The sequence below is a fragment of the Oncorhynchus masou genome, chromosome 8 (assembly GCF_036934945.1).
Source record: "Oncorhynchus masou masou isolate Uvic2021 chromosome 8, UVic_Omas_1.1, whole genome shotgun sequence".
Lineage (NCBI taxonomy): Eukaryota > Metazoa > Chordata > Actinopteri > Salmoniformes > Salmonidae > Oncorhynchus > Oncorhynchus masou.
This window is the reverse complement of record NC_088219.1, coordinates 44378184-44391416: the sequence shown is the minus strand read 5'-3', so window position 1 is coordinate 44391416 and position 13233 is coordinate 44378184. Positions and strand designations below refer to the sequence as shown.

General features: G+C 43.3%; 1 protein-coding gene across 1 annotated transcript in view; it reads right to left on the bottom strand.

Moving 5' to 3' along the window:
* The window catches only part of LOC135544727 (spectrin alpha chain, non-erythrocytic 1-like), a 55114-nt gene extending 48469 nt beyond the window's left edge, over positions 1-6645 (bottom strand). Inside the window, exon 1 of the mRNA XM_064972581.1 lies at positions 6549-6645. The gene's annotated coding sequence lies outside the window, so the exon portion shown is untranslated. The remainder of the gene's footprint in view (positions 1-6548) is intronic.
* Between the last annotated feature and the right edge of the window lie 6588 nt (positions 6646-13233).

The following is a 13233-nucleotide window of genomic DNA, read 5'->3' as shown; positions in this document are numbered from 1 at the left end:
TATTTTTTTTCAATCCCTATTACTATGCAATTCAAAATAAAAATGTACTATAATTGTAGGCTACCTGTAAGCCTCCAATCACAATCAATGAACCAACAGCATCACCTAGGGATATAGGTTCTCTCCTAGATATACATTTTGGAGCATAGCATAAGGTAACCAGTCGATCCAGTATGCATAATACAGTCCACACTAAAAAAGGTGTTTACTCAAATTTGTAAAAATGTTAGAGTATAGGCTAAACCAATTATGTACCAAAGATATCGAAAATCAGTTTCATGTTTTTTTTTCTTCTGTTTTTCTGTGTGATATGCGGTAGGCTATGTACAGTCGTGGCCAAAAGTTCTGAGAATGACACAAATATTGATTCAAAGTCTGCTGCCTCAGTTTGTATGAAAGCAATTTGCATATACTCCAGAGTGTTATGAAGAGTGATCAGAGGAATTGCAATTAATTGCAAAGTTCCCCCTTGCCATGCAAATGAACTGAATCCCCCAAAAAAACATTTCCACTGCATTTCAGCCCTGCCACAAAAGGACCAGCTGACATAATGTCAGTGATTCTCTTGTTAACACAGGTGTGAGTGTTGACGCGGACAAGGCTGGAGATCACTCTGTCATGCTGATTGAGTTTGAATAACAGACTGGAAGCTTCAAAAGGAGGGTGGTGCTTGGAATCATTGTTCTTCCTGTCTAACATGGTTACCTGCAAGGAAACACTTGCCGTCATCATTGCTTTGCACAAAAAGGGCTTCACAGGCAAGAATATTGCTGCCAGTAAGATTTTACCTAAATTAACCATTTATCGGATCATCAAGAACTTTAAGGAGAGCAGTTCAATTGTTGTAAAGGTTTCAGGGCGCCCAAGAAAGTCCAGCAAGCGCCAGGACCGTCTCCTAAAGTTGATTCAGCTGCGGGATCGGGGCACCACCAGTACAGAGCTTGCTCAGGAATAGCAGCAGGTGGGTGTGAGTGCATCTGCACGCACAGTGAGGAGAAGACTTTTGGAGGATGGTCTGGTATCAAGAAGGGCAGCAAAGAAGCCACTTCTCTCCAGGGAAAACATCAGGGACAGACTGATATTCTGCAAAAGGTACAGGGATTGGACTGCTGAGGACTGGGGTAAAGTCATTTTCTCTGATGAATCGCCTTTCCGATTTGTTTGGGGCATCCGGAAAAAAGCTTGTCCGGAGAAGACAAGGTGAGCGCTATCATCAGTCCTGAGTCATGCCAACAGTAAAGCATCCTGAGACCATTCATGTGTGGGGTTGCTTCTCAACCAAGGGAGTGGGCTCACTCACAATGTTGCCTAAGAACACAGCCATGAATAAAGAATGGTACCAACACATCCTCAGAGAGAAACTTCTCCCAACCACCCAGGAACAGTTTGGTGATGAATAACGCCTTTTCCAGCATGATGGAGCCCATTGCCATAACGCAAAAGTGATAACTAAGTGGCTCTGGGAACAAAACATCGATATTTTAGCTCCATGGCCAGGAAACTCCCCAGACCTTAATCCCATTGAGAACTTGTGGTCAATCCTCAAGAGGTGGGTGGACAAACAAAAACCCACAAATTCTGACAAACTCCAAGCATTGATTATGCAAGAATGGGCTGCCATCAATCAGGATGTGGCCCAGAAGTGAATTGACAGTATGCCAGGGCGGATTGCAGAGGTCTTGAAAAATAAGAGTCAACACTGCAAATATTGACTCTTTGCATCAACTTCATGTAATTGTCAATAAAAGCCTTTGACACTTGTATGCTTGTAATTATACTTCAGTGTTCCACAGTAACATCTGACTAAAATATCTAAAGACACTGAAGCAGCAAACTTTGTGGAAATTAATATTTGTGTCATTCTCAAAACTTTTGGTCACGACTGTATTGTAAAAGGCATAGTCATAATTACGTTTTTTCCCCCCCAGGCTTAGGCTCATAAGCCTATGCATTAGCTCTAATATGTGTATGGTGTTTTGAATGAATCACCACCTTAGAAATCGCTGTCTGTTGTGTTAGGCTTTGAAACATCCACAACAACCATGTTTTACACTCAGTTTCAACCTGCTGGTGAACTTCTTTCTTCAAATTGATCACCACATTGTGAGTTTTAAAAGCAGGATAATGTTTTGATAAGTGTTTCATGTAATTATCGATTTCATTTGCATTGATGTTAGAGTGGTTCGAGGGACAATAGAGCCCTGAGTACCAAGCCATTAGGACCTGATGGTCATTAGCAAGTTGAGTACTACCAAAGTATGTCCAGAGTGCATAAAAGGAGATTACTATGACTCAACGGTCACGTGGAGTTTTACTGCGGTCATGACTCATGGACTGCCGATGTGGTGGTAATACAGTCACCGCAACAGCCCTACTCATTCCCTCTGGTGACACCAGTGATGACCTCAACCTTGTTTTGGATCCCATCAAGAATGCAAAACAAAAACAAGAATGTAAAACACAGACATGCCAGGAGGAACTTCAGTGTTTAAAAGTCTTCTGGTTGGAGCAGTTTAATGTCAAGCCACCCCCAAACTGGCAACCTTCAATAGAAATACAATGTGCATCAGCTATAAAGGGAAGTGGGTGGTGGTGGGTCGATGGGCTTAGAAAATACCCATTTCTGTTTATTAAAGCCCAACCGATTTATCAGTTGACCGATATTATTTAAAAAACTGTATATAATAAAATAAATCAAATAAAAAAATAAAAAAACATAAATAAATTAAATACTTTGCCCGATATTAGCCTTTTACGGATGTATTTGCGTCATCATTTAATCCACCGAAAAGGACCGATATAAGATGCGGGGAAAACACAAATTAGACTTTTTTTTTTTGCATTTCATTATTTGTTTGAAGAGGGCGCTCTTTACATGGCAATTAGCCTATTTTACCATGGCGCTATAACAAGACTGGACACGATCACCCAATGCAACTACACCAGTCGGAGAGTAGAGAACTACTGTGAACCAAACTGTTACTGCTTCTACGGGAGTGCCGAGTAGCTAAAAGCTTGCCAGCTCAAACAATGGATGCTATGCCCAAATGTAAAGCAAGTGCCATTCAACTCTGTGGTTATGTTAACGTTACAGCCCTTTAGTGAAGCCCGCAAAATCTGGTGTTAAATTAGCTCTTTGCGAAGTCTATTCAACCTTAATTTAACTATGCAAGTCAGTTAAGAACAAATTCTTATTTTACAATGACAGCCTACACCGACCAAACCCTAATCCGGACAACACTGGGCCAATTGTGCGCCGCTCTATGAGACTCCCAATCACAGCCAGTTGTGATACAGTCCAGGATCGAACCTTGGTCTGTAGTGACACCTCTAGCACTGAGATGCAGTGCCTTAGACCGCTGCACCACTCAGGAGGCCAACAATTTTGATGTATGGCTTGTCACTAGTCAGTGACGGGTCCAAATTCACATTTTGCCACCCTCATTTCCATCACGAGTGCTAGCCACCTCACCTTAACCTAACCCAAACCCTCACCATTTAACATGTAAATGGGGTAGGGACATTCCAAGGAGTCCGGATAGTAAGAACCATTCACAGAGACAACGTGTCGGGCGAGAGGCACCAGAATTTTACATAATTATGACAGAACATTGAAGGTTGTGCAATGTAACAGCAAACTTTAGACTTAGGGTTGCCACCTGTTCGATGGCTTGTATTTCTGTGTTTATTATATTATAATTAAGTCTTTGATAGAGCAGTCTGACTGAGCGGTGGTAGGCAGAAGCAGGCTCGTAAGCATTCATTCAAACAGCAATTTACTATGTTTTCCAGCAGCTCTTAACAATGCTTGATGCACAGCTCTGTTTATGACTTCAAGCCTATCAACTCCCGAGATTAGGCTGGAAATACTAAAGTACCTATAAGAACATCCAATAGTCAAAGGTATATGAAATACAAATGGTATAGTGAGAAATAGTCCTACAATAACTACAACCTAAAACTTCTTAACTGGGAATATTGAACCACCAGCTTTCATATGTTCTCATGTTCTGAGCAAGGAACTTAAATTTGGCTTTTTTTACATGGCACATATTGCACTTTCTTCTCCAATACTGTGTTTTTGCATTATTTAAACCAAATTGAACATGTGTCATTATTTATTTGGAACTAAATAGATTTTATTAATTTTTTTTTAAAGTGTTAATTTTAAAATACATATATTTTAAATAATAAATCAGACGATTAATCGGTATCTGCTTTTTTTGGTCCTCCAATAATCGGTATAAGCATTAAAAAATCATAATCAGTACTTGGTTCTTAAGTATCTAAACCATCTTTGGTATAGTGTCGCCATAACATTTAAATTGAAAATGTGTGATCATAACCTTTAGGATATTTTAGCGATCTGCAGTAGACGTCCTAAATGCCCCCAAGCCTTCAGATGTGAGCTAAACAGTGCACTTGCACTGCATTTTTAGGCTATGGATGTGAACTTATCATTTCCAAACGTTTAAGTCTGTTTTAAGCTGCTTTGCAATCTATTAACAGCAAGGGTTACATTAAATAGCCATCATATTTTTTACTGGTGCATTTGGCAATATTCAATTCATACACACAAAACATATGAACAAAAGCATTCACTGTGTACGTTAATACACGTAGGCCCTTTATATATAGGCTGTGTAGCACTTCATTCAATTTATCAAATCAGTTATTGTTCTCTTGCTCAAACCGTGAGCAACACCTGCCAAACTCAGACATTTCTCTGAAAACACAGGGATGTCGATTCACATGGGACTAGTATTATCAGAGGACCTTGGAGTTCACCAAACAGTAGGTCACTCTGGCTGGAACGGTTACTCTCCTGCCATGTACAAATTACTGACATGGCAGATTCGGACGGGAATAAAATTAGAGATGTGGTGTTTGGGCAGATAATTACAATAATCTATCACCCCCAGTAAAATGAATCGTGTCCAAATAGGGCTTAAGGCAACCCACATTGTTCTCAATCCCAATATGCTGGTTATTTTTGCTATTATGCACATTGCAACAAAGGGTCAGGCACCAATTCTACGGCGCACCGAAGATTGTTTCAGAACCATGGACAGCAACCATATCCAACGCGGGAGAACGTGCATGTTATAAAATAAAATTTGATTTATTAGTGTTGCACAATTATTTTCCCATAATATAACCATATACAATTTCAGTATCACATGTCTTAAAGTGATGGAGTGTGCCATCCCCATGGCCTACACAATGGATTAGTCCACAGACTGTCGCAAAACAGACAGGTGTCTTGTACACCATGAAAAATGAATATGGCTGCTCAACTAAAGAAATCTCGGCCGACCAACAGCCTATTGACCAAACAATCGACCAGTTGACGAAATGGAGTCAGCCCTAAACATGATCTAGTCCAATTGTGGCACGTATCAGCAATTTTTCCATTAGTATCAGTTTCAATGGGGACTTTTATTTTGAAGGCGACCCACCATTCCACTATTGTTGCTAATGTTATTCACAACACACTGGTAATTTGTTCAATGCCATTCCACCAAATATATTTAAGTAATAAAGCCGGAGATGGCTAAGGGCTGGGACACAGCCCTTAGCCGTGGTATATTGGCCATATACCACAGACCCTGGGGTGGCTTATTGCTATTATAAACTGGTTACCAAAGTAATTAGAGCCGTAAAAATAAATGGTTTGGCATACCCATGGTATATGGTCTGATATACCACGGCTGTCAGCCAATCAGCATTCAGGGCTCGACCCTCCCAGTTTATAATGGTGGTTCGAGCCCTGAATGCCGATTGACTGACAGTTGTGGTATATCACGGGTATGACAAAACATGTATTTTTACTGCTCTAATTAAGTTGGTATCCAGTTTATAATATCAATATGGGACCTGGGAGGGGTAAATGGCCAATATACTCACCGTTGCCTCGTGCTTTAGAAAAGCCCTTAGCCGTGGTTTATTGGCCATATACCACACCCCCTCGGGGGGCCTTATCGATTCAATAACTAACCCTTCTTACCAGTTCTGTCTGTGATGCCACTATCATATTGCGGTGATGCCGGGCGGGTCCTTCCGCTGTGGCCGACAACAGAATATTTAATGTACCATGTATTAAAATGAGCCATTAATTTATAAAGATTTAATAGGTACACATTGCTGTTGAATGGGTGGTGTGACCTCACGCTGTCAAAGTCAGCGCACGGAAGCTTGTTGACTTAGCCAGAGATGGTTTACGACTCAGCTAACGTAGCTAGTTAACTAGCCTCCTCCAATAATAAGGTTTTAGCTCAATAAGATAAGCAAGCTTGTTTTCAACCGAGGAGGAGATGACGGTGCCCTGACAGTTATGTTGTCGGGCCTGCATCTTCTCTAAGAAAACGATGCAGGTAGCTTGCTAGTTAGCAGGGGGGTGGTGAGGAAAGCTGTGAGTGACGAAATGCTAGATAGCTAGCTAGTAGAGCCTACACAAGTTACTTTATAAGTAGAAAGTGCAAGTAAGTAAAGCCGTTTTTATTCAAAGTTACCATGTGCAAAATAACTGTTCTAAATAGCATGCTTACCTCCACTGTGCAGTGAGCTTGGGTAGCCTTCTAGAACTGGATCGAAAATGGGGCAAACCTCCCGGAATGAAATAGCTGTCGCGCTTTTTGAACCATCGTCTCGTCAGCAACACTAAGACAGAGCACGGAATTTCGAAAATGTTAAAAAATAAAAGTTTCCCACGTAATAGTAGAAGTATCATTACCTGTATTTATTCATGATATGGAAAATTGTGTAAACATGAACAACGATTCATATTTGTTCAAATTGAATTGACATTTACATTAAATGTGGGTTTTAAAACATGTTCCAAGGTAAAATACACTGCTCAAAAAAATAAAGGGAACACTTAAACAACACACTGTAACTCCAAGTCAATCACACTTCTGTGAAATCAAACTGTCCACTTAGGAAGCAACACTGATTGACAATAAATTTCACATGCTGTTGTGCAAATGGAATAGACAACGGGTGGAAATTACAGGCAATTAGCAAGACACCCCCAATAAAGGAGTGGTTCTGCAGGTGGGGACCACAGACCACTTCTCAGTTCCTATGCTTCCTGGCTGATGTTTTGGTCACTTTTGAATGCTGGCGGTGCTTTCACACTAGTGGTAGCATGAGACGGAGTCTACAACCCACACAAGTGGCTCAGGTAGTGCAGCTCATCCAGTATGGCACATCAATGCGAGCTGTGGCAAGAAGGTTTGCTGTGTCTGTCAGCGTAGTGTCCAGAACATGGAGGCGCTACCAGGAGACAGGCCAGTACATCAGGAGACATGGAGGAGGCCGTAGGAGGGCAACAACCCAGCAGCAGGACCGCTACCTCCGCCTTTGTGCAAGGAGGAGCACTGCCAGAGCCCTGCAAAATGACCTCCAGCAGGCCACAAATGTGCATGTGTCTGCTCAAACGGTCAGAAACAGACTCCATGAGGGCCTGAAGTCCACAGGTGGGGGTTGTGCTTACAGCCCAACACCGTGCAGGATGTTTTTCATTTGCCAGAGAACATCAAGATTGGCAAATTCGCCACTGGCACCCTGTGCTCTTCACAGATGAAAGCAGGTTCACACTGAGCACATGACAGACGTGCAGGTTCACACTGAGCACATGACAGACGTCACAGAGTCTGGAGACGCCGTGGAGAACGTTCTGCTGCCTGCAACATCCTCCAGCATGACCGGTTTGGCGGTGGGTCAGTCATGGTGTGGGGTGGCATTTCTTTGGGGGGCCGCACAGCTCCCCATGTGCTCGCCAGAGGTAGCCTGACTGCCATTAGGTACCGAGATGAGATCCTCAGACCCCTTGTGAGACCATATGCTGGTGCGGTTGGCCCTGGGTTCCTCCTAATGCAAGACAATGCTAGACCTCATGTGGCTGGAGTGTGTCAGCAGTTCCTGCAAGAGGAAGGCAGTGATGCTATGGACTGGCTCGCCTGTTCCCCAGACCTGAATCTAATTGAGCACATCTGGGACATCATGTCTCGCTCCATCCATCAACGCCACGTTGCACCACAGACTGTCCAGGAGTTGGCGGATGCTTTAGTCCAGGTCTGGGAGGAGATCCCTCCGGAGACCATCCGCCACCTCATCAGGAGCATGCCCAGGCGTTGTAGGGAGGTCATGCAGGCACGTGGAGGCCACACATACTACTGACATTCTAATTTCTTATCTAATATCTCTAATTTTTGAATCTGCACTGTCGATTAGAGGCTGGTAAGTAAGATTTTTACTAAGGTCTACACCTGTTTTATTCGGCGCATGTGACTAATACAATTTGATTTGATTTTGACATGCACCGAATACAACAAATGTTGACTTTACCTTGTACTGGGCCGTACGCACTACCCTCTGTAGCACCTTGCGTTCGGATGCCAAGCAGTTGCCATACCTTGCCATTTTCTTGATACACACATGAAACTGTTGAGCGTGAAAAACCCAGCAGCATTGGAGTTCTTGACACAAACCGGTGCCATACCCTGTTCAAAGGCTCTTAAATATTTTGTCTTGCCCTTTTACCTTTTGAATGGCACACAAACCATGTCTCAATTGTCTCAAGGCTTAAAAGTCCTTATTTAATTTCTCCTCCCCTTTATCTACACTGATTGAAGTGGATGTAACAAGTGACATCAATAAGGGATCATAGCTTTCACCTAGATTCACGTAGTTAGTCTGTATTTAAAGTTATGTAACATGCACATGTACAGTGAAATGCCTTTCTTGCTAACTCAAAGCCCAACAATGCAATAATCAATGACAATGTATTACTAGGAAAAAAAATTAAAAAAATGAATAAGAAATATGAAATTCACAATGAAGTATTTACAGTAAGTAAGCATACTATATACAGCAAATATTGAAAAACCATATGTACATGTGCAGGGATACTGGGATACTGGAGTGATGAAGGTAGATATGTATAGGGGCAAGGTGACTAGGCAAAAGGATATAAGATAAACAGAGTAACAGCAGCTTGTATGTGAGTGTGTGTGTGGGTGTGTAGAGTCAGTGTAAATGTATGTGCATATTATGCGTGAGTGAGCAATTTATGGAGTGAGTGTGTGTTGGAGTGACAGTGTGTGTGTGAGTGTGCATAGAGACAGTGCAAATACTGAACTAAAATATCCATAAAGATGCAAGGTCAACTCAGTCCGTGTAGGAATGTCATGGAAAGAGCAGGTGTTCTTAATGTTTTGTATACTCAGTGTACATGTTGTTTTACAGAGAGAAAACTATTCTAGGTGTCAAAGTAAATGTGGGGTTGGGATTACTCACTACGGTCTGTAGAATCTATATATGGTGTTATTTCATTACAGCCTGTATAGTAATGATTTAAAGACAATATAATGGAATAAAATAGAATCAATTAGGGAAGGGAGCTGGTCACAGAGTTCTGGTGTTGGTGGAGGGACTTGTAAAGGGTGGTCCTAGTGCTATGGTAGGAGTTGTCTGTGGTGATAGAATTAACTGGGGTGTTGACCTACTAATAAATGCATAGAACACAATAATTTGACGCTGATAAATTAAAAATAATGGTGCTGAATAACCAGATCTGAAACATAAATTGGATGGGAGTGGCGGGAATGTTGGGGATAATCATGCTATTTTAATGACAATACATTCCGTTATGCAGCATAATGAATATTTTTATTTCCAATTTTGGGAGGAAGTTGACAACTCTGCAATGGCCAGTTGGAAAACCCATTGTCACTAAACGTAGTGTCCAAAATCTTTGGAATATTTATTTTTATTTTATTTTTTATTTCACCTTTATTTAACCAGGTAGGCTAGTTGAGAATAAGTTCTCATTTGCAACTGCGACCTGGCCAAGATAAAGCATAGCAGTGTGAACAGACAACACAGAGTTACACATGGAGTAAACAATTAACAAGTCAATAACACAGTAGAAAAAAAGGGGAGTCTATATACATTGTGTGCAAAAGGCATGAGGAGGTAGGCGAATAATTACAATTTTGCAGATTAACACTGGAGTGATAAATGGTCAGATGGTCATGTACAGGTAGAGATATTGGTGTGCAAAAGAGCAGAAAAATAAATAAATAAAAACAGTATGGGGATGAGGTAGGTGAAAATGGATGGGCTATTTACCAATAGACTATGTACTGCTGCAGCGATCGGTTAGCTGCTCAGATAGCACATTTGAAGTTGGTGAGGGAGATAAAAGTCTCCAACTTCAGCGATTTTTGCAATTCGTTCCAGTCACAGGCAGCAGAGTACTGGAACGAAAGGCGGCCAAATGAGGTGTTGGCTTTAGGGATGATCAGTGAGATACACCTGCTGGAGCGCGTGCTACGGATGGGTGTTGCCATCGTGACCAGTGAACTGAGATAAGGTGGAGCTTTACCTAGCATGGACTTGTAGATGACCTGGAGCCAGTGGGTCTGGCGACGAATATGTAGCGAGGGCCAGCTGACTAGAGCATACAAGTCGCAGTGGTGGGTGGTATAAGGTGCTTTAGTGACAAAACGGATGGCACTGTGATAAACTGCATCCAGTTTGCTGAGTAGAGTGTTGGAAGCAATTTTGTAGATGACATCGCCGAAGTCGAGGATCGGTAGGATAGTCAGTTTTGCTAGGGTAAGTTTGGCGGTGTGAGTGAAGGAGGCTTTGTTGCGGAATAGAAGGCCGACTCTTGATTTGATTTTCGATTGGAGAAGTTTGATATGAGTCTGGAAGGAGAGTTTACAGTCTAGCCAGACACCTAGGTACTTATAGATGTCCACATATTCAAGGTCGGAACCATCCAGGATGGTGATGCTAGTCGGGCATGCGGGTGCAGGCAGCGATCGGTTGAAAAGCATGCATTTGGTTTTACTAGCGTTTAAGAGCAGTTGGAGGCCACGGAAGGAGTGTTGTAAGGCAATGAAGCTCGTTTGGAGGTTAGATAGCACAGTGTCCAAGGACGGGCCGGAAGTATATAGAATGGTGTCGTCTGCGTAGAGGTGGATCAGGGAATCGCCCGCAGCAGGAGCAACATCATTGATATATACAGAGAAAAGAGTCGGCCCGAGAATTGAACCCTGTGGCACCCCCACAGAGACTGCCAGAGGACCGGACAGCATGCACTCCGATTTGACACACTGAACTCTGTCTGCAAAGTAATTGGTGAACCAGGCAAGGCAGTCATCTGAAAAACCGAGGCTACTGAGTCTGCCAATAAGAATATGGTGATTGACAGAGTCGAAAGCCTTGGCCAGGTCGATGAAGATGGCCGCACAGTACTGTCTTTTATCGATGGCGGTTATGATCTCGTTTAGTACCTTGAGTGTGGCTGACGTGCACCCGTGACCGGCTCGGAAACCAGATTGCACAGCGGAGAAGGTACGGTGGGATTCGAGATGGTCAGTGACCTGTTTGTTGACTTGGCTTTCGAAGGCCTTAGATAGGCAGGGCAGGATGGATATAGGTCTGTAACAGTTTGGGTCCAGGGTGTCTCCCCCTTTGAAGAGGGGGATGACTGCGGTAGCTTTCCAATCCTTGGGGATCTCAGACGATATGAAAGAGAGGTTGAACAGGCTGGTAATAGGGGTTGCAACAATGGCGGCGGATAGTTTCAGAAATAGAGGGTCCAGATTGTCAAGCCAAGCTGATATGTACGGGTCCAGGTTTTGCAGCTCTTTCAGAACATCTGCTATCTGGATTTGGGTAAAGGAGAACCTGGAGAGGCTTGGGCGAGGAGCTGCGGGGGGGGCGGAGCTGTTGGCCGAGGTTGGAGTAGCCAGGCGGAAGGCATGGCCAGCCGTTGAGAAATGCTTGTTGAAGTTTTCGATAATCATGGATTTATCGATGGTGACCGTGTTACCTAGCCTCAGTGCAGTGGGCAGCTGGGAGGAGGTGCTCTTGTTCTCCATGGACTTCACAGTGTCCCAGAACTTTTTGGAGTTGGAGTTACAGGATGCAAACTTCTGCCTGAAGAAGCTGGCCTTAGCTTTCCTGACTGACTGCGTGTATTGGTTCCTGACTTCCCTGAACAGTTGCATTTCGCGGGGACTATTCGATGCTATTGCAGTCCGCCACAGGATGTTTTTGTGCTGGTCGAGGGCAGTCAGGTCTGGAGTGAACCAAGGGCTGTATCTGTTCTTAGTTCTGCATTTTTTGAACGGAGCATGCTTATCTAAAATGGTGAGGAAGTTACTTATAAAGAATGACTAGGCATCCTCAACAGACGGGATGAGGTCAATGTCCTTCCAGGATACCCGGGCCAGGTCGATTAGAAAGGCCTGCTCACAGAAGTGTTTTAGGGAGTGTTTGACAGTGATGAGGGGTGGTCGTTTGACTGCGGCTCCGTAGCGGATACAGGCAATGAGGCAGTGATCGCTGAGATCCTGGTTGAAGACAGCGGAGGTGTATTTGGAGGGCCAGTTGGTCAGGATGACGTCTATGAGGGTGTCCTTGTTTACAGAGTTAGGGTTGTACCTGGTGGGTTCCTTGATGATTTGTGTGAGATTGAGGGCATCTAGCTTAGATTGTAGGACTGCCGGGGTGTTAAGCATATCCCAGTTTAGGTCACCTAACAGAACAAACTCTGAAGCTAGATGGGGGGCGATCAATTCACAAATGGTGTCCAGGGCACAGCTGGGAGCTGAGGGGGGTCGGTAGCAGACGGCAACAGTGAGAGACTTATTTCTGGAGAGAGTAATTTTCAAAATTAGTAGTTCGAACTGTTTGGGTATGGACCTGGAAAGTATGACATTACTTTGCAGGCTATCTCTGCAGTAGACTGCAACTCCTCCCCCTTTGGCAGTTCTATCTTGACGGAAGATGTTATAGTTAGGGATGGAAATTTCAGGGTTTTTGATGGTCTTCCTAAGCCAGGATTCAGACACGGCTAGGACATCCGGATTGGCAGAGTGTGCTAAAGCAGTGAATAAAAGAAACTTAGGGAGGAGGCTTCTAATGTTAACATGCATGAAACCAAGGCTTTAACGGTTACAGAAGTCAACAAATGAGAGTGCCTGGGGAGTGGGAGTGGAGCTAGCTGCAGGGCATGGATGAACCTTTACATCACCAGAGGAACAGAGGAAGAGTAGGATAAGGGTACTGCTAAAGGCTGTAAGAACTGGTCATCTAGTACGTTCGGAACAGAGAGTAAAGGGAGCAGGTTTCTGGGCACGATAGAATAGATTCAAGGCATAATGTACAAACAATGGTATGGTAGGATGTGAAAACAGTTGAGGAAAACCTATG